Source organism: Apis laboriosa, unplaced genomic scaffold (genome assembly GCF_014066325.1).
Source record: "Apis laboriosa isolate Shangri-la unplaced genomic scaffold, ASM1406632v1 scaffold68_cov148, whole genome shotgun sequence".
Lineage (NCBI taxonomy): Eukaryota > Metazoa > Arthropoda > Insecta > Hymenoptera > Apidae > Apis > Apis laboriosa.
Window position 1 is genome coordinate 6,335,988 of NW_025224135.1, and position 26,909 is coordinate 6,362,896.

Consider the following 26,909-nt stretch of genomic DNA (forward strand, 5'->3'; position numbering starts at 1 on the left):
TTTTTTTTTTTTCGTTACAGCTTCTTCCATACGTCGCGACAGACGGATGTATGATACGTCGAAAAAGATTTTTGCTAAAGATCAAAGCGGAGATTGGTTCTATCGGAGCTTTCGGTTTTTGGGACACGTTGGTTCTCGCATCACGATTTGCCCTCTATCGGTTTAGTCAGTGAACTTTAGACGGAAATTGAGAGATTGCGTGATTGAAGAATTTGATGTAAGTTTCATCACGAATAAACGTAAACTGTTCGTTCGATTCAATAATTGATCATTCTTCAAAATCCGTGGTTCGTCATGGACTCTTGGAGATTAACTTTTAAAAAATCTTAAATATTCTTTAAAATTGAATTGAACATAATATAATATGTTGGAACGTCGAAAGAAGAAAAGTTAAATTGAAGTTGAAAATATTTATTATCCGTTTATAATTACGATTCTTATATAAAATTTTTTATCGTGAAAAATTCGTTCGACGTGTTCGCGCGTGACACGAGTGTTAAATAACGAGTGACGATTACGTTGATACGATCGGCGAATGATTTAATCAAGAAACGCTCAAGGTTTTCAACTTAATTGAATAACGAGCGACGCGAGTTAATTTTCGATCAATAAAATCTACGCATAAAGTTTGTAGTTATTTGTCAGATCGACCAATTTGTTTTTATTAGCATCGGTTTAAGTAACGAGTGATTTCTACCAAGTTAGAAATTCTACGTGCGATTTAATTATGTACAATTTCCAATCATTTCGAATTTATCTCTCAAGGACGATCTATCTACACAATTCAAAACAATTTTAAACGAGCGATTGACTTGGAATCATATAAATATATGTCTTAAAATAAAAAGACTTTATTACATTTCCTCGTTTTAATGATCCATGACTATCATTATCGGGAATAAAATTCTTATTAATTAAGCTTACACCAAATGTTTCCTGATACGTTATTGCACACAACTATTTTAACTTCTAATATATTCTGAAATTTTTAATAAAACTCCGATAAACGAGAATAATATAACTTTTTTTCGACGCGGTATAGAATAACTGGTTACACAAGTCGAGAAGTGTAGAATTAAATTCTCATGTTTCTGTAAAAAAAAAAAAAAAAAAGAAAAAATTTGCCTTACGAAACTGAACAACCACTTTCCACGGCAAACAGCATAACAGTCATCTCGCATTCTCCTTGTTGACAATAATTAAATTATTATAAATGTATTCAAGCTTTAAGCAATAGTTTTTCGATACGTTCAAAAAAAATTCATAATATCAATATAAGAAATATTCCTCTTCGAAGCGAATGAAAGTCAAATTTATGTTATTTTATGCTAATAAAATTTTTACAAAAATATATCCTTTGCTTTATTTACTTGATACATTCTTGCATTGTAACTCGATGCAACTTCGAATTAAATTTATATATTTTTATTAATAAAACTTTTTTGAAAAAGACATATTCGAAGCAAATGAAAATCAAATATTACTTTATTCCATTAAAACTTTTACAAGCGTATTAATACATCACGAATCAAATTTTCGATTCCTCGTCAATCAAATTTCAAAATCAATTCAAGCGTTTCGATAGCATTTCGATGCGTTCAAAAAAATTCACAATATCTGCATCGATATAAGAAATATTCCTCTTCGAGGCGAGTGAAAAATCAAATTTACATTATTTTGCTAATAAAATTTCCTTTTTTTTACTTGAATCAATTTCGAATTAAATTTATATATTTGTCACTAATAAAAATTTTCCAAAATATAATATCATAGAAGAGACTTTCAAACAAATAAAAATCGAATTTACCTTATTTCATAAAATTTCTACAATCGTAACAATTACATCACGAACCGTCGATCAAATCGAATTTACGAAAAATCATCCTTTCCTATACTACGCATACCCGTAAACACCGATCGTTTGAAAACAACGCTGAAACCCGCGACAATGCACCGCGTAACGCTTTCGAGCCTACGCAACCGAATGCGTAGAAGAAGCCGAGAAATGGGTCTGGCTGGGATGAGTCATCACCCCTGTCGCGGCCAGAAGACCACCGATCCAGAGAAACCATCTTTTCCCTCCTTCCCCCACCGCTCCTCCGTCTCGACGAGGCAGAGACGTGTCCGAGACAGGGAGCCTTCCAAGCACACGGGGAGATCGAATTCTAGCCGCGTCTGCGGATTATTACGCGGAGATCCCCTTCCACCGTGGAAAAAAAGAGACGAGAGGCACGGTCGGCGGACAGCTCTTCCGTCCATTATCGACGATCCAGCGTGCATATACGGCGCGAAACACGTCCTAGAACCGGTTCTACCGATCGGTTCCGCGAACCGCATGCGCCATCGGATCCGGGTACCCACACGGTACGCCTCTCTCTCTCTCTCTGTCTTTCCTTCTCTCCCCACTCCTTCGCGTTCCCTCTCTTCGTCTTTTGCCGCCCGCTCCTCGTCGCTCCAACGTATCCGTGCGTTTCCTCCAAGGTATCGGGCGCGCGAGCCTCGAAGGTGTATCGGTATCCTCTTTCCTGCCGGTTGGAAGCGGCGACTTCCGCGACTCGGCCACGAGATCCACGGATGTGGGCCGCAGTCTTTGCTTACCTACGCCATATTTTAGGCGTGGGATGCGTCATCTCGGTACGCATCATCGCGCATCAACGTCATCATCGGTGAAATATTACATCGAACGGAATCCTGTTCAAGGATTCGATTCGATTTTTTTTTTTTTTTTAAAGAATGATCGATTAGAGAAACGAACGTTGCGATGGATGATCGCGAATCTTTAAATTTGGGGGTAAATGATTTTATCGTGATCTAAGTTTGCTTGTCATCGTTCATATATTAATATATGGAATTAGATTGGTGGAAAGGGAGAAGATTGGATTGTTGAATTCGATTTTTCAGTTTGGGGAACGAATTCGTTTAGAGAATTGAACTGTGATCGAAGATCGGAATTTAAGAATTATTATAATTTAAGTTTGCTTTATCTTCCTTTGTAATTTCGTGTAATTTGTAGTTTCAAAACTTTTCGAGTTTTACTTTCTTAATTATCTCGTAAATTCGAAAAAGCAAAACTAATTTCAATCCGGGACGAGGATATTAATTCGACGCACATTTTCGATGAAACATCATCTCGCTTCACGTGATAAACTTTCGTAGAAAAGTATTCTCAGACATTTCTTAAATCACCCTCGCTTAAACACGATTCCCTAAACTTTGCAAACTCACCACCGCTCCGAAGAAGGAGAAATATCCTTTATTAAATCGAGCAATTATTTCGTTAAACTCGATATCCATCTTCTTCCGTAAAATTTCAATTAAATTTCCGCCATTCCTTTACCCTTTTGTAATTTTCGCGATTTATTGCAATTTTTCTTATATAAAAAAAAAAAAAAAAAAAAAAAAAAAAAAATTCATTCGAAGAAGAAACAATCACAAATAAAATAATAAATTTCAAACATCTCCATTATTCTTTACTCCTTAAGATTTTTACAGTTAATTGCAATTTTGTTCGTGAAAAACTTTTTAAACTACAAAGGAATGCCCTCTCCCTCTCCCTCTCTCTCTCTCTCTCACTAATTTTAGAATTAATTCTCTCGTATAAGATTGTCAATTATAAAACTAATTAATTAATCCTCACCATTTTTCCTAACTTTTTACAATTTTACGATTTATCGCAATTTTTCTCTTCAAAAAAATTTCGAATTACCACTCTCCTTTTACGATCAATTTCAATTTTTCCTCCGTAAAAAATTTCAATTATATCTTTTAATTAACCTTCATCGTTCCTCGCTTTCTCTATTTAATTTTACGACTTGTCACGATTTCTTTCTTTTTTTTTTTTTTTTTCAAAAAAAAGTTCCAATTATATTAATTGTTGATCTCCATCGTTTTCTTCCCTTTCTTAAATTTTAAACATGTGCAAATTTTTATCGCAATTTTTCCCTTCCCCCTCCCCTTATGTTATTGTTTCGTTTTCCGATCGAGGAAATTCCGCGAAACGGAACGTTTCGAGGGACGAAAGTTGTTGGCGAGGAGAGGCGGAAGTTTGCACGGGCCGCACGGTTACACCGCCATCCATCACGGGGGCTGATCGTCGGCATGCATCACGTATTTTTCATTGCTCCGTTAAGTCTGAAGCGCGTTGCGCCACTCGACGCGCGGTTTTATCGCGAGCATTAGTTCCGACTGTCTCTCTGTATACGCGACTCGACAGGAATCAGTCAAGTAACTTCGAACCTGTGCAACCGGGGAGAGGAAGGGAGATGTTTTGTTTGCTCGTGCAAAGGGGAAAAGAGTTGTGATTGATCGAGGCTCTTGTTTGAAAAATTTTTCGTTTTAATTTTTGGAGACTTGTTTTTTTTTTTTTTTGTTTGCTTTTGTTTCAACGAATATAAATTTTTTCAAGAAAGCGAATTGTTTCCTTCTTTTTGAAGACGAGTCTTCGCTTTGATGATGCGTTTGAAATTTTGTACGTGTAAATTTTTATGAAACGTAATTGTAAATATAAATGACAGAAATTTATATATAACGTTGGAATGGTTCTTTGTTTATATTTCTTTTAAATTTTCTATTATGAGAGTCTCTAAAGTGTATCTAAAAAAGAAATTTATCAAATAATTTAATTAAAAAAATAATGATAAAAAAAGAAGGAATAAATAGTTTTATTCAGAATTTTATTCGTGAAATTTGGTTTTAATTTTAGAGGAAAATCAATTAAATATCGTGCATCCTCTTGTATATAATGTAAAATTGCGATCAAAATAACTTTTTATAGAGAACTTTACGCACTCGGACGAGAGAATAAAACGTAAATCCGAAAATTTAGAGAAAATTCTCGCGATCGGAGAATTTTTCTATCTCCGTCTTGTTTTTCCCCACGGCTCTGTTTTCGTTCTTTTATTAAAACTTTTAATAAAACTCCAGCATTCTGAAGCTAGCTAACAACGGTTACCGGTTATTTACGAATATATAGAGTTTATAAAATACCATCAATCTAGTATTTTAACGAATGCTTTTTCACGGTGCTTGCTCCTCGATCTCAGCGTTGTAACTTTTCATATTATTAAACAAAACGTTCCAGATCGAATCTCTAACAATAAATCCGAAGAGAGAGAGAGAGAAAGAAAGATTCATTCATCGAAAGAAAGAATTTTTATTGAATTTATCGATCACGAAACACTTCACACTTCGTTACAAGAAAATCCATCTATCTTTAATTTGATTTCAATAAAAAAAAAAAATTGTATAAAACACGATAGTTAAAACAATTTACAATAAAACTTTGAAATCGGTTTCAAAAAGTTACGAATGTTTGATTTCGCCAAGAAACGAAAATAAATTGAAATTGTAAATTAATTTATGAAAAGAGCTAATGTCCCAATATCAGAGAGGCGGTTTTCAGGAATGGATGAATACGTTTTGCGGATTCCTCGAGTCGATCGAAGCGAAGCGGTGAGGTGAAATTTGTTCCCGAGGAAATATTTTATCGAGGTATTTCGAATGTCTAAACGGTCTGAACTCGGTAAATCGTTCCCTTAGAGTACCTTGGAATCTCTGGATCAAAGGAATATATCGTGGAACGGTTTCGTGGGATTTGTTCCAGGTTGAGAAAATAATGCGTTTGTATTTCGGAGCGTAAAAAAATATAATTCTTTTATTAAAAAAGAATCGTAAATATTTTTGTTTCGGTTAAAAATATGATTACATTTAATCTTTAATCACGACCAATATTATTCGAGTTATCATTGTTGATGAAATATTATTGTTTTAAAGAGGGAAAAAATGGAAAGATATAGATCTAGTATATGATACGTCATGTATCTTTTGATACAAAAGAATTACGGTATAATAAGTGAATGTAAAAAACAATGTTTAATTTAAGTCACGCCTAACTTTTATACGGCACGGTACTTCGAGGATACAAGTTTGATATAAGAAGGTAAGAAAATTGTGCAAGCTTTGCATAATATGGTACTTTCGAAACACTGTTTTGATAAAACAACCTTTAGAAAATTGCTTTCACGCTTTGGATGCCTGTACACATTTTTGAAATATAATCTTCTTTCTATTCCCCTTAAAAGCGCAATCTCTTGTATTTATGTTTACCACGTCGCCAGTTTCATACAATGACCAAATATATTATACCTGTTTAAATAAAAAATTGAATTGTCTTTATGAGCGATCATTTGAATCACTTCACCATTATAAATAAGATCCACAATGCTCCAATCTCTTCAACGATATCCAATTCCTAATTTCCTATTTCTTTTCTCTTCTCGAATACACAATTTCTTGAAATTAGACATTAAATTTCCTTTGAAAAACGATATATGCGTAAGAATAATTCCGATTCCTCAACCCTCCCCCCCAAAAAAAAATACGTTGCAATTTTTTCGAAGCATATAAAATATAAAACACACTTGCTCTCGCGATTGGTGATTCTCTAATTCAATCTGTCAAGAAGTTCGGTCGTACGAATTTCAAAATTTCCAAAACAGCAGGGAATCCCGATCGAGCCAAATATTCGTCGAGATTAATTCTAGAATTGATAACAAGGGAGGAGGATTTAACCGGAGAGTTGCTCAAAGGAGGACGTCACGGGGGTGAACCGAATTTCCCGCGCTATCCGCCCCTAAACCCCGCCCCTAAACCCGGCGAATGTTAACAAGTGAACGGGGTGTAGGTTACTTGTAGCCTCCAAGACAACGCGTATCATTAACCACAAAAGACCAAAGGCTTAACAGTGGAAAACGCGTGCAGGTGCGCCCAGGGCGAATTTGGGTTAATCGTTCTGCCGACTCTAATCGTTGTGGATGTACCACACCAATTTTGCGCGGGGTTGCCGTACAAATTGCTACGATTCACCTCTTTGTTTCAATGGAAATTACGAAACGTCGTTCCCTGTGTGGAATTTGCTTTATCCTCAATATCGAGTACCACGTACGTATAAAGGTGGTTATCGATTAATTCGTCTCAAATTTTCTCTTATACAATTGTCTAAAATGTACAGTATAATTATTTTAATTATCTTTATATTTATATAATTATTTATATTATTTATATAATTATCTTTATATGTTTATTATAAATTGGTAATTTCAATATTATAAATAATGTTGTTGTATAGATGTATTTGCGTTGAAGGAGATTGAAGAATCTTTTTCATCTTTTTCATTACCATATCATTATGTTACGTATGAAAGATTTTTTTTATCAATATTATATAGAAAAAAAAAAAAAATTCTCTGTATCGAATGATAAACGATCAGAAAGATTTATTTATCTTTTAATACTGCTCAATATTGTTCAAAGACATCGACATTCATCGGATCCAAAATGATGTTTAAATTATTAGCCGAGGGGAGTACGAGCTTTAATCAAGCTCTAATGTATCGTAAAGAAGGATGGAGAGTCTCGTTACCCGAGAAACGGAAGTACAGACGCCTACAAATTGGCCTTGGCTCGAGGGAAGATTAAAGAAAGTGGACGCGGAGCGTCACAAATAGGATTTCTTCCCCGGCATGGGACGATAACGACTATTTCCAAAGGAATTCTCCCCGAGAAGAGATTTAATATGTCGTAGCTCGATCGAGCTTCGGTTGCCCTCGCGTCTCTCACGTTTCGGCGAAAAGATATCGATAAACATCGAAGCTTTTTACCTAACTCGATGAGAATATTGTGTATTATGGATGATGAACCGGTTATTAAAAACTGACTCGTCGTATAATTTTAATTTCCGAATTTAAGAATTCTTATTCTCTTTTTTACTTCTTGTTTAAATTAATGTTAAATAATTTTTATTTCTCCTTAAAATTATTCGATCTTGAAACACTTTATGCTTTGTGATTTTTATCGTAATATAAAAAGTTTTTTAATTTTTATCGCGAATGTATGGAATGATATTCCATAAGGGGATAAATTAAATCCGGAAGTCGGCGAGTGGAAGGTGTGCAACACCAGAAGACCAGAACATCGATCCAATATTGCGATATCCGCAATTTCTTATTCAATCTCGTAATAACATAATCACGTAATACGAATATCATTATAAGCTTCGTCTTCCTTGCTCCATGATCAATTTCTATATGAAATGCCAAAATTCAAGTTACTTACAATTTCCATTATTATCAATTACTTATTACTTTATTTTCCTTACGATTTAATCAATCTATATTATTCTTTCGTCTATTGTCTCCTATTTTTTTTTTTTTCTTAAACAATTCACACGAATTCATCTCATCCAGAAAGAATTACGATATCCAGTTCCAATATTGCAAATTTTCCAATATTGAAAATTTTACGAGCATCTGTGCCAGATCCAACGAAACAAAAACTTCGAACTCGAAAACACGCTTAATAAAAAACGCATAAAGTTGGAGGGAGAAAATTTTGATCGAAAGCCAAATATCGATCCTTGTCGAGTCGATTAACATTGGATCGGTAATAAACGGTAATCATAGAATCTGTCTAGGCGATCCTGGGCCGATATCAGGGCGCATACGGGCGCACGCCAAGTGAAAATTGATGGTTCCGAATCGGACAGGAAGATTTTTCCACGGTCGGCCGGTTATCGAGCCGAAGTGATAAGCAATGAAGGGTACGGGATAGCGCCGCCGGCCCGTGTGCCCGTCGGACCGTGTAATTTTCATCGAACCGTGCCATTTCCACGTAGCCGATTCTCGCCAATGCATGGAGCCACGTCCACGCGCCCAACGCCGTTTGCTTACACCACCGTGTGCGAATGGGCGCGGCGCAACTACCCGCGCCGTTCTCCTTCGCCGCTTTCGAGATGACTTACGTCAGATCGATCCGTGGGTGGAAGTGTGGTGAAAATATTTTTGGATCGACGGGTATTTTTTGGTGGAAATAACGATATCGAGACGTGTTTGCCACGTCTTGTTTGGGTCCGATATTTTATATCCTCTCGCAACAGATTGGTTACGGAAATAATAGATTGGTACGACAGAAATAATTATGTAAAATGTGATACTTGTTAATTTCTTTGAGCCTACTTTTACACGGGAATTCGATCATTTTTTTCATACAGTTGTAAACTGTGAATTAATAAAGCTTCCAATTATGATATATATTCATTCATATGTATAATTTTGAATAACATTTATTGAACACTATTGCAAATAAGGAAAATTCTGTACACGATTGATATTCATAAGTGGAAAAAATAATAATTTGGAAAATCAAATATATTTTGCAAAATATTGAAAAATCGCGTTTCGAGTATCGATGTTTATGAAAGTACATTGAAAAAAACGGAGATTTGTCGATTGTGAAAAAAATGTACGAATGATTATAACGATTATAGGCAAACTAATAATTCGTCAGCCAGGATTAGACTGCGGTTTATGTAATAAATACGTGGCATTCGCGATGGATTTATTAACACGATTTCCAAAATTATGTTTCGCGTGTATATTACATAAATATCGTTTTCCTTTTTTTTTTTTGACGAACAACAGGGCAGGATTCTAAGAAGAGTTTACGTCGTATTTCCCAAATAATTTTTATTTTTTTTTCTTTTTTTTTGCCGCGGTACATCCACCCCCTGCAACGTATCCGGACGTCGCGGGATTTATAGCGTGCGCGTTCCGTTTATCAGCGTGGAGGTATCGCCGTAACGCGGCACGTAATGCATCGATGCCTCGATACCATTAATTGCCCGAAAGATCGCTGCCCGTAATTTATCGCTTTGCTCGGATTAACCCGCGACGAGACACCGTATCTCCGTTTACATAAACCAATTTACACTCATCAATGTGCTCCCAACTATATCCCAAGTCTAATTGCGATCCTCGAAGTAAATGAAAACGGCCTACGCGCGATGAAAACGCGTGTAACGACGCGTGTATCGACTTCTACGTATACTAGCGATACAAATTGCAACGTTTCGTAGAACGATATCGATATTTCTCTATATACGCGTCTGTATATATTTTCGACGATCAAAAGGTCAAGATTTTTATCTTATAGAAAATATATCGGTGTACATTACGTTATGAATATCGATGCTTTTTGTTTCATCCCGATATCTCGATCCGTTGCCAAGATATAAAGACTCAAAGTGTCCGTTAAAACGGTGCAGAGTTTACGAATGGGAGCGCGACCTTTATTTTTCTTGGAAATGCGTACTACGTTTTTTTCCAGGAATCGCGTCTGTCGCTTGTCTGGAGTTTGGGATAGGTCGGTGAGACGAGGTGCGAGCGAGAGGTCCGAGTAAGCGACGAGCACAGAGATAGTAAACGACTAAAAATTACCTTTTTCTTTGCACGACGATATCTCGAGAACCGGAAGTCGTATTGGGATAAATGAAAAAGCGTTTCAAAGAGTAAGATTCCACGCTTCTAACGATCGTTCACTCGTTGACCGGAAGTCGCTATTCCCGGAGTTAGAGCGATTCAAAGTTTTTCTAATTTTAATAGAGTTTAATCGGATTTAAGGCAAACGATTAAAAATTCTCTTTTCTTTGCGCGATGATATCTCGGGAACCGGAAGTCGTATCGGGATAAATGAAAAAGCGTTTTAAAGGAAAATGTTCGCGTTTCTAACGATCGCTCACTCGTTGACCGGAAGTCGCTATTCCCGGAGTTAGAGCGATTCAAAGTTTTTCTAATTTTAATACGCTTTTGATCGAATTTTAAGCTAAAATTACGTTACGTCGCTCACGGATATTTTACTCGATTTTTAAGAACGTTTCACTTCTTCGAATAAATCAACTCCTCGATGGTTTCACAAAGCCTATGTATCGACACGCGTAATCCTGATGATTTTCAACACTCGTAGCCCGTTTAACGCGCAAGAAAAAAAATTCTTCCGCGATGGGAGGCGATAAAGAGGAAGAGAGAAAGAAATANATTGACCGGAAGTCACTATCCTAGGAGTTATAACGGTTCAAAGTTTTTCTAATTTTAATACGCTTTTGATCGAATTTTAAGCCAAAATTACGTTACGTCGCTCACGGATATTTTACTCGATTTTTAAGAACGTTTCACTTTTTCGAATAAATCAACTCCTCGATGGTTTCACAAAGCCTATGTATCGACACGCGTAATCCTGATGTTTTTCAACACTCGTAGCCCGTTTAACGCGCAAGAAAAAAAATTCTTCCGCGATGGGAGGCGATAAAGAGGAAGAGAGAAAGAAATAGAGAATAGAAAAATCGATGATCCCGCTTCTGTAACGTGGCGCGATTCAGATATACTTAGAGGTACACGTACAGGGATAAATCGTTGATCTTTTCACCGCCGCTACATGTTCCAGGAAACGAGAGCTCAGCACTTACGTGCTCGTAATGCAGGGGATAAGGGGATGAGACGTGCGCGCATGCGAGAGAGAGAGAGAGAGAGAGAGCACGACCGGTATGCGCTTCTTCGTGAATCTAATCCCCGAAGCGCTGAAACACCGCCCACGCGAGGAGAGGCGAGTTGCATCGAGATTTTCTCTCGCGAGCGCGCGCATACACTCCTCTATCCCTTTCCTATCGACGAATCAGCGAGTGGTCGAAACGGAGAGAAAAGAACGGAGAGAGAGAGAGAGAGAGAGAGAGAGAGACATCGAGAGGAGCAAGCTAAATAGTAAAGTGGAAGGAAAGGAGAGAGAGAAAGAGAGAGAGAGAGAGAAAGGCGGAGCAGAGGGAAGGAAAAGACTAGAGCGATGGTATACCGGTTCTGAAGGAGGCTGGGGGCGGCGGAAGTGACGTCACATAGGGGCCACACGCGCATATCGCAGCGTGCACAGACTCTCTCGAGACAATGACCCATCCTGCCTTCCTCTTCCCCCTCTTTCTCTCTTTCTTTCTTCCCTTTTCACCCGATCTTCCTCCATTGCGTTCTCCAAAAACCTACTCGCGCGAGCTTCCCGCGCCGTTCAAATCATCGTTCAAACGCATCCAAGTTCGGGGATTGCGCTTAATAGAAAGGGGCGAGAGAGAGAGTTGTTGGACTTGTCCCAACAGCGTCGAACAATCATTTCCCTTCTTCTTTTCATCCGTGTGCGTGCAGACGACCGTCTTTCCTCCGCCATTTCAGGAGACAGTCAATTACGAGACGCTTTATCCCGGTTAAAGTTCCTTTTCGCTTTCTCGTCAAAAGAGCGGAAGAGCGTTTCGTGGCTTTGTTTCTCGACGAGGAAGAGGAACACACTCTTTCCCCTCCTCTCTTTGTCCGTCTCGTCTGCGTTCTCGCGTAAGCGGAATAATCCCAAAGGGAATCCGTTTAATCGGTTATGAAATTCGCGCACACCTCCCGAGAAACGCTGCTGCTCTCGGTCTCGATCGAGAATTACTTCATTTCCGGCGAATTTTATTAGAAAACTTTGCCTCCTCCTTTCTTTCCTTTTTTACTTTTTACTTTCCCTTGTTGACTCGAATCAGGAGGAGGAGGAGCGAGGGGGGAAAAAGGGGGAGTGGAGAGGGATGGAAGGAGAGAAGGAAGAGGAGGAAGGGGGGCAGGCGGAAGAAAAATTGCCATTACCGGGAATGGAAGTGGAAAGAATCGTCTTAGACGACAGGATAGTGTAGTGATTGCACGTCCTTCAGGATTGATGGACAACTCGCGGGGGAAAATTCTTGGACGCTTTAAAGATCACTAGGACCCGAAAAATCTACGTAAAAATCCAATAGTATACGTGAAGTGTTTCTCTGGATTTTTTGATTTAAATGTTTAAAGAAATTTCACTGGAAAAATTTTTCTCTTGCTTTATCTTAAATTTGCGATTCTCTTGAGTTCCAAATTCGCTTCGAAATTTCGAATTCAAACAAAGTGAAACAAAGTTTTAATTATTATCATTCTATTTTTTTTTTTTTTTGCAACAAGGAATCGAATTTGAACGATCGCAATAACATCCTCTTCGACAATCGTCACGCCTCGAACTCTCCTCTTCTTGCGATAGTTAACAAGGCACTACCGCGTAGAAGAACTCGAACAATGCGCCCCGTGCATTGTGTTATAGTGGAAACGAAATGAAAACCGAGGAAGCAAAGGCGTTCCTTTATTATGTTCACCGGGCAAATTGCACTTCATCGTTTAAAATACCCTCGAAACGTTGTACAAAGGGAAACTTACGGACAATTGGCTTGTTACCCCGGAATTAAATATTCGACTCGGTGGAGCGAATAGTAGTTAGATAATAATCGATAATAATCTTCAGAGTTAGTTGTCTGTTGATTGTCGGTGATTTGACCGGCGAGTTTCGAGCTTCTTCGAGCATTGATGGAATGCTGACGTTTCTACAAATGCGTCCATAACACTGTCGTACATTGGGCTGAAGTGAAAGCTATTGGAGACACAGAGGATTCGAATTCCATCCACGCGCAACGAGACGACTTCGTATAATTATTGGCACATTGTGTCGCGCTCTTTTCTTTTCTTTTTCTTTTTTTTTCGCTTCGAAGGCATCGTGTCTGTACTTTCCCTTAATACTTTCAGCAAGCTCATTAACGTTTCGTATCCGTCGAAATATGCAAACGTCGCTTTGTGTCAATGCCACCGACGGAAATGGCGTACGGGTTTAAGTTGTGTTCTGGGAACTTAAACGATCGAATGTTGTTATTATTACGAGCCACTCGTCCTTGGCGTCGTTTCAACGAGTGGCTATAATAAATTTCGTGAACAATTTTGAGGACTTTTAACGTGCAATTGTTAATAATTATTCGAACGATTTCTTTTTTAAAATTTTTTAAAATAGGAATTTTATTTAAATGCGAATCGAAGGGTGTTCAAGAAATATTTATTTAAAAATATGGAATATACGAATATTAATATTTTAGCAATTATTATTATTCGTTTCCAATGAAACGTTAAAAATACCAATGATATTTAAAAAATAATATTCTTCTTTTGAAACCATTAATATTTTTGATATATCATAATAAATATTTTTGATATATCATAAAAAACGAAAAAAACCTACTAGCTGATTTTATATTTAAAATTAATTGGAAGATTTTAATTTAATAGAATTTTAATTTAATAGAATAAACAAAAAGAGGAGAAAAAAGGTCTTTAACGAAAAGTGTGTTAAATGATTTGCAGGTGTCAAAACATTTTTTTCATTATACACTGAATTATTGTTTCTGATTGATTAAATGTCCTTTGTAATAACGATAATGACAAACAGAGATACCATCGTGAGGATTAAGTTTATCCACTCGACAACAATTTACAACGTAACAATCCCATTAAATATAAACTGTTCCGCTCTTGTAATTCCTATATCCATTTGATTGCTTGCTTTAGAATATGCATAGATATAATTGAAAACGACAACAAAGCCAACCTCACAGATTCTTTGCTATCGTATTGTAATATTAATTTACTCGATGATATATGAACATTCATTTCTCAGTTTATACGATCTGTCATATCATTTTCATGAAATAATGATAATACGTTGTAAACGTGATTATAAAATTTAAATGGCATTTAATAAATATTTAATTAATATAACATAATAAATGCAATTTCTATTTAACAGCTCACAAAATTCAACACTAACACTAATTATCTAATTGTTCATCCAATATAAAATTCTAGTAATTCTTCAACCAGTAGGAAAGATTCGATTATTTTTAAAATTTCTTTAAATATTCCATCGAATAAACGAATACTCTTCTAAAACGATCGAAAAAGAAATTTCCCAAAAAGATCATCTGCACTATTCTATCCTTGTAAGATAATCAATATAACGAATATTCCTCAACATTGAACTAATTCAACCCCCCCAAAAAAATATTAATCGAAAACTTGTTTGTAATCTACACGAATCATCACACTGTCCCTACGAAAATCCTACCAACATTCATAACTCGGATAAAATCAAATAAAAATTTATTTACAACGAACTTTCATCGTTCAATTTTATTAGCCACATTTTATCGCGCGTTTTATTTTACCTCCTCTCGATTTCACCTCCTCCAGAAATTCGTGGTGAACGAGGGATTGATTCAGAGTTGAACGCACAGATTGTGATCCAACATTGGCCCCTTGCTCGAGATGATCTACGAAGAGGTTTAATGACTCGAGTATGATGACGCGTAAGATTCACGAACGAAGGAACGAGAATTCGTATGCGAGTCACGCACAGACACCCGTCGAAAACGTGTTTTACAGCGTTACACTCGTCGCCCGGAATCTTGACGCTTCGCGTAATACGTGACTTGTAATTATAATATGTCGAACGTGACATTCGTGTCACTCGTGCTTTCGATACATTGGGGGTTAAATTGAAAATTCGCGCGCTCCGCTTTTAATGTTGATACGTCGATGAAAGTTGTATAAGGGGGGATGTGTTTGATTGATTTTTCTGAGTGTGTATTTTTTTCGAGTATTTGAATAATTTTTTATTAATATTAAGTAAAAAGACTTGTTTTATATATTGCACTACAATACGTTTATTTATCTCGAGTTTGTTTCACATCGAGTTAATTACGTATCAGATATATTTAATAAATTATATAAAAGTCATTGAGGAAGGTTATTATGAGTTTGTTAATATATATAAGGAATATAGAGGAACATATTTCATCATCTGAAAGGTTCTAATAATAGATCGAAAACTGGGACGAAAATACGAAAAAGAATGGAACAAACTTTAAACCGATAAATATCGACATTTTCCGACTCTTGTTCAAAGCGTGTCTTTCTATATCAGAACTGGATTATATAAACGTATACACACGGGCAAATATCGTAAACTAAACGTCGCAAGTGTATCTCGTTTCAGAAATAACTCGACTATGTTTCGAACGTAGTCACAAAAATAGGAAAGGTGAGATATTTTAACACTGAACTGAAATGTTATCGTTATCGTCACAGAACTAAAGGAGTGGAAGAAATAATTTGTGTTGCGCTTTGATGTTCTCGAAAAAAAAAAAAAAAATAAAAAAGTAAAAAAACTCGTCGTGCGCATCGTTCGACTATTTACTCCCTCGATTTCACTACTACTGTGTTACACAGTTGCACACGTGCACTGAAATTGGTGGTTAAATAATCAAGTTTATGAACTCGAAAAAAAGAAGTCCTTTGTAACTTTTCGATTCGAACCGATTCCTCTCGACGTTAACGTTTGGCATCTGGTTACCCGATCACGGTTTCTCGATTTCGAACACGTTTCCGCAGGATACTCCAAATACGTGGTGTTGCAACAACTTCCAAACTTGATTTTATTTTCTCGGTGGAAACGTGTTTCCACTTTCGTGTGTATCCTTCCATTTTCATACGTATCTATCTCTATCAATTTTCATTCCAATTTTACGATGAATTATAAAAATTTCGCGCCTAATCTTAGAAAGTTTTCTAATTCTATTCTACGTCCAAATCCTACTGTAAACATCTAACCTCAAAGTACAGTAGATTATTTTTTCCTAAATTTAATATATGGAAAAAGATAAAATATCTTATTATAAACATCTAACCTCAAAGATATATAAATGCTAGATTATAAATTATTATTTTTTTCTCAATCTAATTCATGGAAAAAAATAAAACATCTTTCATTATAAATACCTAGATTATAAATTATCGTTTCTTCTTTTTTTTTTAAATCTAACATAAGAAAGGAGATAAAATATCTTCCATTATAAACACCTAACCTCAAAGATATACAAATGCTAGATTATAAATTATTTTTTTCTCAATTTAATACATGGAAAAAAATAAAACATCTTTCCTTATAAATACCTAACCTCAAAGATACACGAATATTAGATTATAAATTATTATTTTTTTCTCAATTTAATACATGGAAAAAAATAAAACATCTTTCATTATAAATACCTAACCTCAAAGGTACACGAATGCTAGATTATAAATTATCGTTTCTTCTTTTTTTTCTAAATCTAACATAAGGGAAAAGACAAAATATCCATAAATATCTAACCTCAAAGAATGCTAGATTATAAATTATTGTTTTTTTTCTCAATTTAATATGGAAAAAGACAAAAATTTTTTATTATAAATTTCCTAACCTCAAAAAATGCTAGATTATAAATTATCGTTTCTTCTTTTTTTTTTAAATCTAACATAAGAAAGGAGATAAAATATTTTCCATTATAAACACCTAACCTCAAAGGTATGCTAGATTATAAATTATCGTTTCTTCTTCTTTTTTTTTTTTTTTTTTTCTTCTAAATCTAATATGTGTATGAAAAAGACAAAAAAAAATCGCGAGCATACTTCTTCCACGTGCAATGACGAGACATTATATTCGCATTACACACCGATACACACATAAAATCTCGATTTCATAAATAATATCCGTGTCGCATCGAAACGCTCGGCTCGCGATTTAATGTGGCATTTAAATCACACACCGCGCCGATTGTTTTTCTTCTTCCACGTTCGATTCCTACTACACGGCAGCAAAAATTCGTATTTGCATATTTATTGCTCCGGGAGGGATATTACGTTAATGGGGATTTGATTTTATTGTTCGTCGATTGAGCTTCCATTAGCGAGGGGAGCGGGAGGGCGTTCGAATCGTATGGAACCGACGTTGATTTACTTTGGCGAACCGCGTTGAATGCTTAAATACGAAAGGTTTTTGCACTTTCCATCACGCGCCCCAAGATGAAACATTATTCGCGGAGATCGAGCGTGCGTCAGGGATGCTTTAAACAGATCGTAAATTCTATTTCCCCTCCTCCTCCTCCTCCTACTCCTCGAGATTAATAACTTTTAAATTCATACGAATACGATTTTTTTTCACACGTTTCAAGAATTATCGAATTTATATATACAGTGTTATAACGAATATATGTTAAAAGTTTCGTTTTAATTAATCATTCACGGTGATCGATCGACTCGAGTTTCGGTTTCAATTCAATTATTCCAATTAAGTTTCCTCTTCTTTCAAGATTTCAGATGCGAGCAACGTTAAAACGGGTATATTTTTGGTTAACTTAACATTTGACTAATTAACCGTTAATAACCGTTTATTACACGAGATCAATCTCTCTTCTCGCCACGGCTTTGAAATTAACGAATGTACGCGAAAGCGAATTCGCGGACCTTTGACGAAACGTCGAGGCATTTTTCCCAGGCGAAACGTGGAACGCATCTAGGAAATAACCCGAAAAGAAGTTAAAGCGGGAAAAGAAAATTCTCGTTTCAGGTTTGTGCGTAATCTTATAAAGGAATATATTGAAAATTCAATTAGCGCCGGGAAAATTAAAATTAATTGAAAAACGTGTAAATGGCGGACTGGCGACTATCTCGCCGAGAAAATTTTCATCTCATATTCTTCTATTTCAAATCAACACCACACATTCTTTAAATAGAATTACCACGAAACAATTAAAAGCAAATTAAGGTGAAAACGAAACCACCACCGTTCCCTCTTATTCTGTCAATAAAAAATTAAAACAAAAAAAATACACTTCAAACAAGAAATCGATAAAGAAAAATAATAATATTTAAAGCAACGGGTGATCAGGTACGCAACAACATACAAAGAAGCGGATCCAAGTCTTTCGAATCGCGACCATATTGTCCACTACGAGCGCAAGTCGTTCCAGTTGTGTCTCGTTCCGGTTCGTTGCAGCTCGACACGGCCCTGTTAATTCTAGCACAATATTTAAGCAGGGCTTAGCGGGTGCAGACGCATGCACACGCGTCCACCGGGCGAATCTTGTCCAGTCTCTCCCCACTCGAAGAATGTTTTTTACCGTCTCTACTAATTTGCCTGCAGTACCACTTCTCCCGTAAGCCCGCGCCCCAGTCAAAGGGATCTCCATTAAACGATCATTAACGTTTCAAAGGGAAAATTAAAAAGAAACTTTCTCGTAAAATCTCGCAAAAATCTACAAACGAAATTTCCTTCCTTGGCGAATTGCCAAGTTTGAGGGTAGGTAGCTCTTAAGAGATACGGGACACCTTCGAGATGTTTAAAAATATTTTTAATACGCGGAAATTTTACGGAATCTTGATCGTTTATATTCGCAAAGAGGAATTGTATTGCAACAATTTTTAAAAGGATAATTTATTTTTATAGATATTACATTTACATTTCTTAGGAATTAATTAATTTAATCAATTATATCAGAATTTTCTTCTTTGTAAGAAATATACGCGTTATGCAAGAAGCTTATTATGTATAAAACTTATACGAAGATATGCAAGAAACACAGAAAAAAGAAATTAATTAAAAGGAAAGAATCTGTCTCGAAAAATCTTCCTAACAAGCTATCTAATCCTGAACCTGAATTTAAATTAAAGAAAGTGAGAGAGGGGGGAGTAGGAGGGCGAAACACGAATAAAATATATCGTTCGTCGCGTTAAGTCGTTCGTTTTCTTGGGGAACAGGATCGGATAGATCGTCCAATATCACGGAATAACGCGGTCGTACATCGCGTAGTCGAACGGAACGACTTTCGAGGGGGAATAAAAACATCCCGTTTGTCGATAGGGGTAATTTAGGGCGGGTACGCGTACGATCGTTATGCCTGGTATAATTCACGAGGAGCTGCTGCTGCTGCTACGAATATATATATGTATATACACACCCCGTTCGCCACTCGTCGATTAAATTGGATTTTTGCCGCGTCGATGGGGGGAGAGGGGGAGAAGACTTCATCCCTCTCTCTCTCTCTCTCTCTCTCGACATCGTTGTAAGCGACGACGCATCACAGTCGATAATTATTATTCGTCGAGTATTAATTAATCCGAGTTCGAGATTTGACCCTTTCGACGACGAGATTTTTTTTTTCATGTAATTCTCTCTTGTCACTGTCAGACATTTTTTTTTTTTAAAACCGTATTAGAGTTACGCATTATCTCTTCTCGTAATTATCTAGGTAAAAGTGTATTTTAGATAAGGGTGAATTAATATGTTACGTATAGCACTCTGCTCATAAAGTATTCTGAATAATATAGTAATAAATATAAATACAAATATAAATATAATAATAAATATTACTATATGTTTCTTATACATTTATTTATTATGTAGGCTTTCTTATATTTTAAGTATTATTTATTATATAAATAAAATTAAAGCGATTAATTATTATTTACTTTGCAAACTTGAATAATGTCTTCAGAGTATGATGTCTGATCTGATAAAGCATTCTCCTTTGTGCAATGGTATTCGTTTCTTTTTCCATTCGACGAACAGACTTTACATTCTTTTGTCGGGAATTTCTTCTCGCCTTTTCCTACTTTTGCTTCGAGTGTTTTTAATTCCTCGAGTCGTCGATCGAGTCGAAACGAGATGACCGTACGCAATATGTTAATATTATAATTTAAGAAACAAACAATTAGAACAAGCAATAAAACTTATTGTTTAACTATTGTTTCTTTTTTTTTAGAATCATTTTCTCTTTCAATGATAAAAACTCTGCTTCGTATTGTTCCTTTGAAAAATTCACCGAATAAAACCAATCACACCTTAAAATCCTCTTGAAGGACATCACATCCGTACCATAAATCAGGAATCCATAATTTTGGGGAAAAGGAATTTCTAAAACGCAGACTATCACCAAACAAAAATTCTTTAATCGAAAACCAAATTCTACTCTTCAATTAAATATTCCTGAATTCTCGAAGGAATGATCATCTGATCGTCTTTTTTTTCGCAAAGTGGGATACCCTCGTTAAACATAATTTCAAAGAAACGTATTTTATAGAGTCGAGATGCGCGATCCGAAGGAGAAGGCGTTTGTCGCGGCGTAATTTCCAACCAGATGAATCGGTATCCGGAAACGGTTGACCTATCCACCTCTTACCCAGCCGGGGGGGGGACGTGTTCTCTTTTTCTCGAGCCGCGGCAAGTTAGCCGTCTCTCGGAGGCAAAAGGTCCGCCACGATTCGCACCGCTCGCCACGATAAGACCGTGGTGATCCATTACACACGGGCATTCGAAGAATTCCCGTGGACAACGCCGTTGGAACGCGGTCCTCGCTTCGGTTCCTCCTTACCGTACACGAACGTTGCAAAAGGCCGAATACGAAACGTTCTTCTGCCGCCGAGAGAACTTAACGAGAATGTGTAACAGTGCGGAACTATCGGCAATTCTCCTCTTGTTATTATTGTTATTATTGTTATTTCTTTATTTGTTCCGTGATATATCGAAATTCAAAATTCTCGATTTGTACACGAATAAAAAAAAAAAAAATTAATTCGTCGAATTCGTCGAATAGTTATCTTGTTTCTAATATTTCTGATATTTAATTATCACATTATTTTAGAGAAAATAAAGTAATGGAGAAATTATATACTCGTAGATTCATATAAATGAAATATTCTAATTACATTAAGTTTAAAAGAAAATTGATCTCTAGTTTGTGTAATTGAATTTGTCAATTCCCTTATCTCAATCACACTCATCCATACGATCTTCTAATTTCCATCAATACTAAACGTAATACGCAAAACAGCAAAAAATATCAACATCTACATTGAACGATCTCTGCTTATCCAGCCGAATGTAAACACCATCAAACTTCTTCTTCGAAAAATAAATAAATAAATAAATTTCTAAAAGAACAATTTCAAATAACTTTTCGCTATAATATATAATATATATATAATATATATATAATATATATATAATATATATTAAGCGGAGAAGAAGAACAGGAAACGAGGTTTTTCGCGAGCAATCGCCAATTCCACGCGGGCACGGAAGATTACACATGTGGACACGAACGCGTAGATACCGAAGCTCGTTAGTCCGGGGTTCGTTTGAACGGTTCGTTGATAGCGAACGACGTCACCCTGCCTACGATACGCTAAATTTGCCGTGACGCGCGGTTCACCCGGCCACCACCGCGAGGAAAATGCGGTTAAACTCGGATCGCCATAGAAAACTGGCGCTACCCCAGCTTTTCCTGGCAAACGAGCTAACGCGCCGTTCCGCTGTCCACTTTGTCGCCCGTGCCTCGGCGTTAGTCCATTAATAAAGCGCCCTGCACACGTGCGCCTGGCCGATATCACGCTCGAACACCACGATTGCGCGAAGCTCGCCTCCTGTTGGGGCAAATAGAACGTTCCACCCTTATTGAGAGACGCATCTTTTCCAGAAATGAGGAATTGTTTTTGTTTAACACGTTGACTGCCGCGTCACCCATATTTAGGTGAAAGGGTGTTATTGAGTTATTACTTATGAACGATCTTCGTAGGTATTTGGAAAGATATTCTGCAAGGTGTAACGAAATTATTAAATTGTTATAAAAATAATAAAAATGAATGTAAAATTTTTAAATATTCTATACGAAGCTGAGGTTGATTCGGACAATTTGGACAAAAGGTTGTTGTGTTTTTTAAATTCCTTTGATTAGTCTGTTTAGTCGTCTTTTATAATCGAATAACATAATTTGCATGCGGTCTAATATTTATACTAAATTTTTTTTATCTTATATTGTGTTGACTCTGTTGAAGGTTTTGTTATATTTTCAGATAATCCTAACAATTTTGCGGCTAATAATTCTCTAAATCTTCTAATTTTGGAGTATCATGAATTTCATGGTGATACGACAATTAGATAGATTTATGAATATATCGTGCTCTGACACGGACACGATTACTTGCTCTGATAATGTGAGAGGCCCTGGTCTCTAATAGATAAGCTACACGAATAATTTATGTACAATTCACAACTAAGAACTACATTTGTTACGACTAGTCGAAGGACATTCAACAGTCATATTATTCAAATTACAATCCAAATTATTCAAAATATTCAAAATATATTAAATCAGTACTATTATCCAATACTATTGTCAATATAATTACTATTATCAATACTTCTATTGATCAGACTCGCATTATTAAAATATCGATACAAGTACTGGAGTACACTTAATATAGCAAAGACCATATGGATATATTTTCTATTCTTGTTACTACGATGGAATGATCTTTTTTTTTTTGTTACGTGATATATACTCGCGTTATAATATTCAAAGAATAAGACTCTATTTTATTGGTAAAAATTTTATTTTTCATTTACCAACGTTAACCAACGACTTTGATTTAAAACGAAAGGAACGAAATACAGAAAAACATCGATCAATTCTCGATTCTGAGTTCAACACTCGCGCCAAATATCGTTTGCTCAGTAATGAACAACGAGTTCATACTGTATATACCTCTCCCAAAAAACGGATTCGAAAAATCGAACACGATGGGGCGAGCGATAATTTCGTTTTCGAAAGGAAGATGTGCAATTCTCAATTTTCAACTGTAATGAACCGCAATACGAATAAATTCCTCTCGAAGAGAATCGAGCTGCTGCTGCTGCGAGATTCGTCCAGTCGAGGAGGAACAGTCGCGCACCAATACTGGTCGAACACGAGGGCAACACACCGACGAGACTTATGAATATTTACTCAGGTTGAATATGCATACCACTGACAATGTATTATTTTTGCTCGACGGGGGATCGATACAACCCCCAAAACCTCCGCGTGAATACTTAGCCGACTTGCATACGTGCACAGAGTGAACGAACTTGGGCGAAATTGGCATTTTTCGAGTCAAAGGTAATAATTTTTGTTGGCTAGGCAATACAACAAATAAAAGTGTACGAGTTTAGCTGAATGAATATGTTTAATTATGACGTGATTGCGCGTATCTGTTTTCAAAACATTTGAAGTATGTGTATCGAAGAAAAAGAAATACCAACTATGAAATAGTGATGTTGCTGGCAACATTCAATAATAAAAGCACACATAAAAAGTGAACTTTAAATTCTATAACAATTTTCGAAGAACGATTTTCAAGAGACTATTTTGTTTTAATTGTAATTGTACTGTTGCGCTTTAAAATATAATTAATTTTGTATTACAAAGTATTATTACGTGCGGATTATTTGTTGAGTCTAAGATAGTTTGAATTTACATTGAATTTATAAAATAATTTAAAAAGATCTTAGAATATTTTATTTCAATTTGTATTTCTAATCTATGCCTTCTCAAATATAATTTTATACATAAATTGAAAAATCTTTCAAACGAACTTTTACTATTACAAAAATACACCTTCCTTTCAAAAATAAAAAAAACAGTGGCAGCGTTCGAATATTTGAAACGCTTTTGTTTGGAAAAGTTACAACGTTACATCTAAGCCCCAGAGATCAAAGAATCTTTTCCATTCGCTCAAACTAATTTTATCACTCGCCACAGGACACGTCGAATATTTAACTTTTCTCCATCCCTTTTCCCCATCCCCAATATCAACACCGTTCCACTTTATTATACGGATCATTCGACCAAGCTCACCTTGTACAACCTTACACGCAAAGGGAGCCATGGGGTGCACTCGAAGAGAGAGAGAGAGAGAGAGATTCCATCGAACGATGGAAACTCGTCGATCGTGACCAAAGCACGGGACGATGCCCACTGTATTTTTCCCCAACTTCCAAACTGTGTATATTTTATCGCGCGAAATGTACGAGTGGAATCGAAACGTCACGCCGCCCGATTTATAGCCGTGCAATCGTTCCCCGCCAATCTGACCGCCAACTGGCCACCATTAGCAAATAGATCATGACCGAGGAGAGAAAAGAAAAAGGGAATAGGTGTACGCAGTCTCTGTATAAATGTTACGCGTATAATGTGTTTTACGGGTCTCGTTTATCGAAAAATGGAAAAACAGGTTGATTTTGAAAGAATGTCTATGAGAAGTGTTTTCGAAATTATTTCTAATTTTTTTTTCGAATTTAGAATGGAAATTGAACGAGAATTGAATTATCGTTGTTAAGGAGGAAAGTTAAGAAAGATCGTTAATGGGTATCCAGGAGTCTTAGAGCGGAATTTACAATATTTTTCTTTCTTATTTTAAAGGTAAAATGCATAACATAAAGCGTAATCATATATTTTTCGAATAATATCTCGAATTTTAGTCACGTTTATCCCCAATGTATACCCAACGTGGTGAACAAACCGTCTTGTTTAATATTTACTGGCCTAACAGATCGAAATGTTCGAAACAGAATTCGAAAGAATAACACAAAAATCTCGTTTCTCCTTTATCTAAAATCTATCCATTTCCATCTACCTTCCCCCTCGCCAATTACCAAGAGAACCGCAAAAACGCGAAAAAAATAACCAACGATACATACAACATCTTCTTCCCTTTTTTTTCAAACCTAACCGACAAAACGAGCAGAATAATAATAATAATAAAAAAAAAGCACAATAATAATAAAAAAAAAAAAAAAAAAANACGTTATTACGAATATTATACATCGTCAGTCAAGACTTGCTCTTTGGATGAAAAGAGGTGAAAAAAAAAAAAAAAAAAAAAAAAAAAAAAGAAAAAAAAAAAAAAGAGGGGAAAAAAAAGAAATCGTCGCGAGTCCCCCATAATTCAATTAAACTCGCTGCGTCGGTATTTAATGGCCCGCGACGATGTAACTTCGTTTTGGACCTGTGCCACGAACCATCGACGCTTCACTGTCGGATGTAAAAAGCGGCGAACAACTCGCGTTTACTTTTTTTTTTTTTTCTTTCTTTCTTTCTTTCTTTTTCCCTTTCCATTCTCTCTCTATCTCTCTCTGTCTCTCTCGCTCCTTTCTTTTCATTCATCTCGCTCCTTCATTTTTCTTTTTCCGCCTTTGTTTTTCGTTTCCCTCTTTTTTTTTTTTGATCGATCGACGGCGACACAGAGGGCGGGAAACGAGCAAAGAGAGGAGGAGGGGAGGGAAAAAAGGCGAGCGCCGAGGAATAAATTGGTGCCGTTGTCACGGCCCTTGGACCCTGATTTTAAAGTATCGTTTTTAGGGGCTCGACGCTACTTTCAACCAAAGTCGAGCAGGAAATGGCGAGGTCGTTTCGAGAAGAAGACAGGGTCTCGTTTCGGACCGATTTTTTAGGGGGGAAGGGAGACAGTGGGAGGTTAACCACCGATTGACCTGTTGAATTAGCCGTATTTGTTCTTTTCTCCGTCAGTGATTGAAATGTCGAGTATCGAGGGGAGTATCGATGTGGTTGGTTAATTTACGCGAATCTTGTTTTCCTTATTTTTTCTTAGTATCGTCGAGTCGTCGATAGTCTTCGAGAGAATTTAAACGATTTTTACTTTAATTTTCGATCAATCTTTCTTTCCCTCTTTTTTATTATCACTCAGGCTATGATTTAACTATACCAGTTAGTCGCGAAAATGAATTTTTATTATACGAATTATTTCGCATGAAATTAATCGCGTTCCTTATTACGTAATCGATTACCTTTTTTCGTATTGCACGATAAAGATACTCGTCTATTCGCACTCGAGAGAATGTGGATTCTCTATTCTCTACTTCTGAATAAAAAAAATAAGCCCGTATTTTACATTTTAATTGAAAAATTTTCAAAGAAATCTCGAAAGGGGAAAAAAATTTGATACCAAACATCTGCAGCTGCATTACAAACCTTATATATATACACAGCGGCAAGAGAAAATATCCTCGAACAAGGGACTTAGCATTTATACTAGCACGGTCCAACAAGCACAAAGAAACACCATTACAAGTTTCTTTTCCCGAACCGGTATTCTCACAAACTCTGCACAACCGTGAAACTGTCAAAATCAGAACCGAGGGAAACTTTCGAGAACTTTCTAACCGAATTCAACGCATTATACAAAAGTTGGTGTCTAAAAGCGCGCGGGAACTCGAGTTACATTTTCATGCAAGTGTTCGAACCGAGCCGAGCTATCGACCATTTCCGGTAGAGAAGACAGAGGAGAGAGGGGAAAAAAAAAAAAAAAAAAGAGGAGTCTCAAAGTCGGGAAGAAACGAATTTAATTTTTAGCCATTGACGCCAAGATTAAAAAAAAAGATTAATATGCAAACGACAGATCCGACATCTGGATGGAAAAGGCGCGCTTTTCAAAAACGAGGCATTCCTTACGTCTTGCCTTCCTCTTTCCATTAAACGAAATTGAGAATTTTTATCTTTTTATCAAAAGATTGTTCTT

The 26,909-nt window shown here is 36.3% G+C and overlaps 1 protein-coding gene across 8 annotated transcripts in view; it reads right to left on the bottom strand.

Annotated features, from left to right (window-relative positions):
* Window positions 1-26,909, bottom strand: part of LOC122718911 (fat-like cadherin-related tumor suppressor homolog) — a 529,283-nt gene that overhangs the window by 329,281 nt on the left and 173,093 nt on the right. The gene's annotated exons all lie outside the window — the stretch shown is intronic.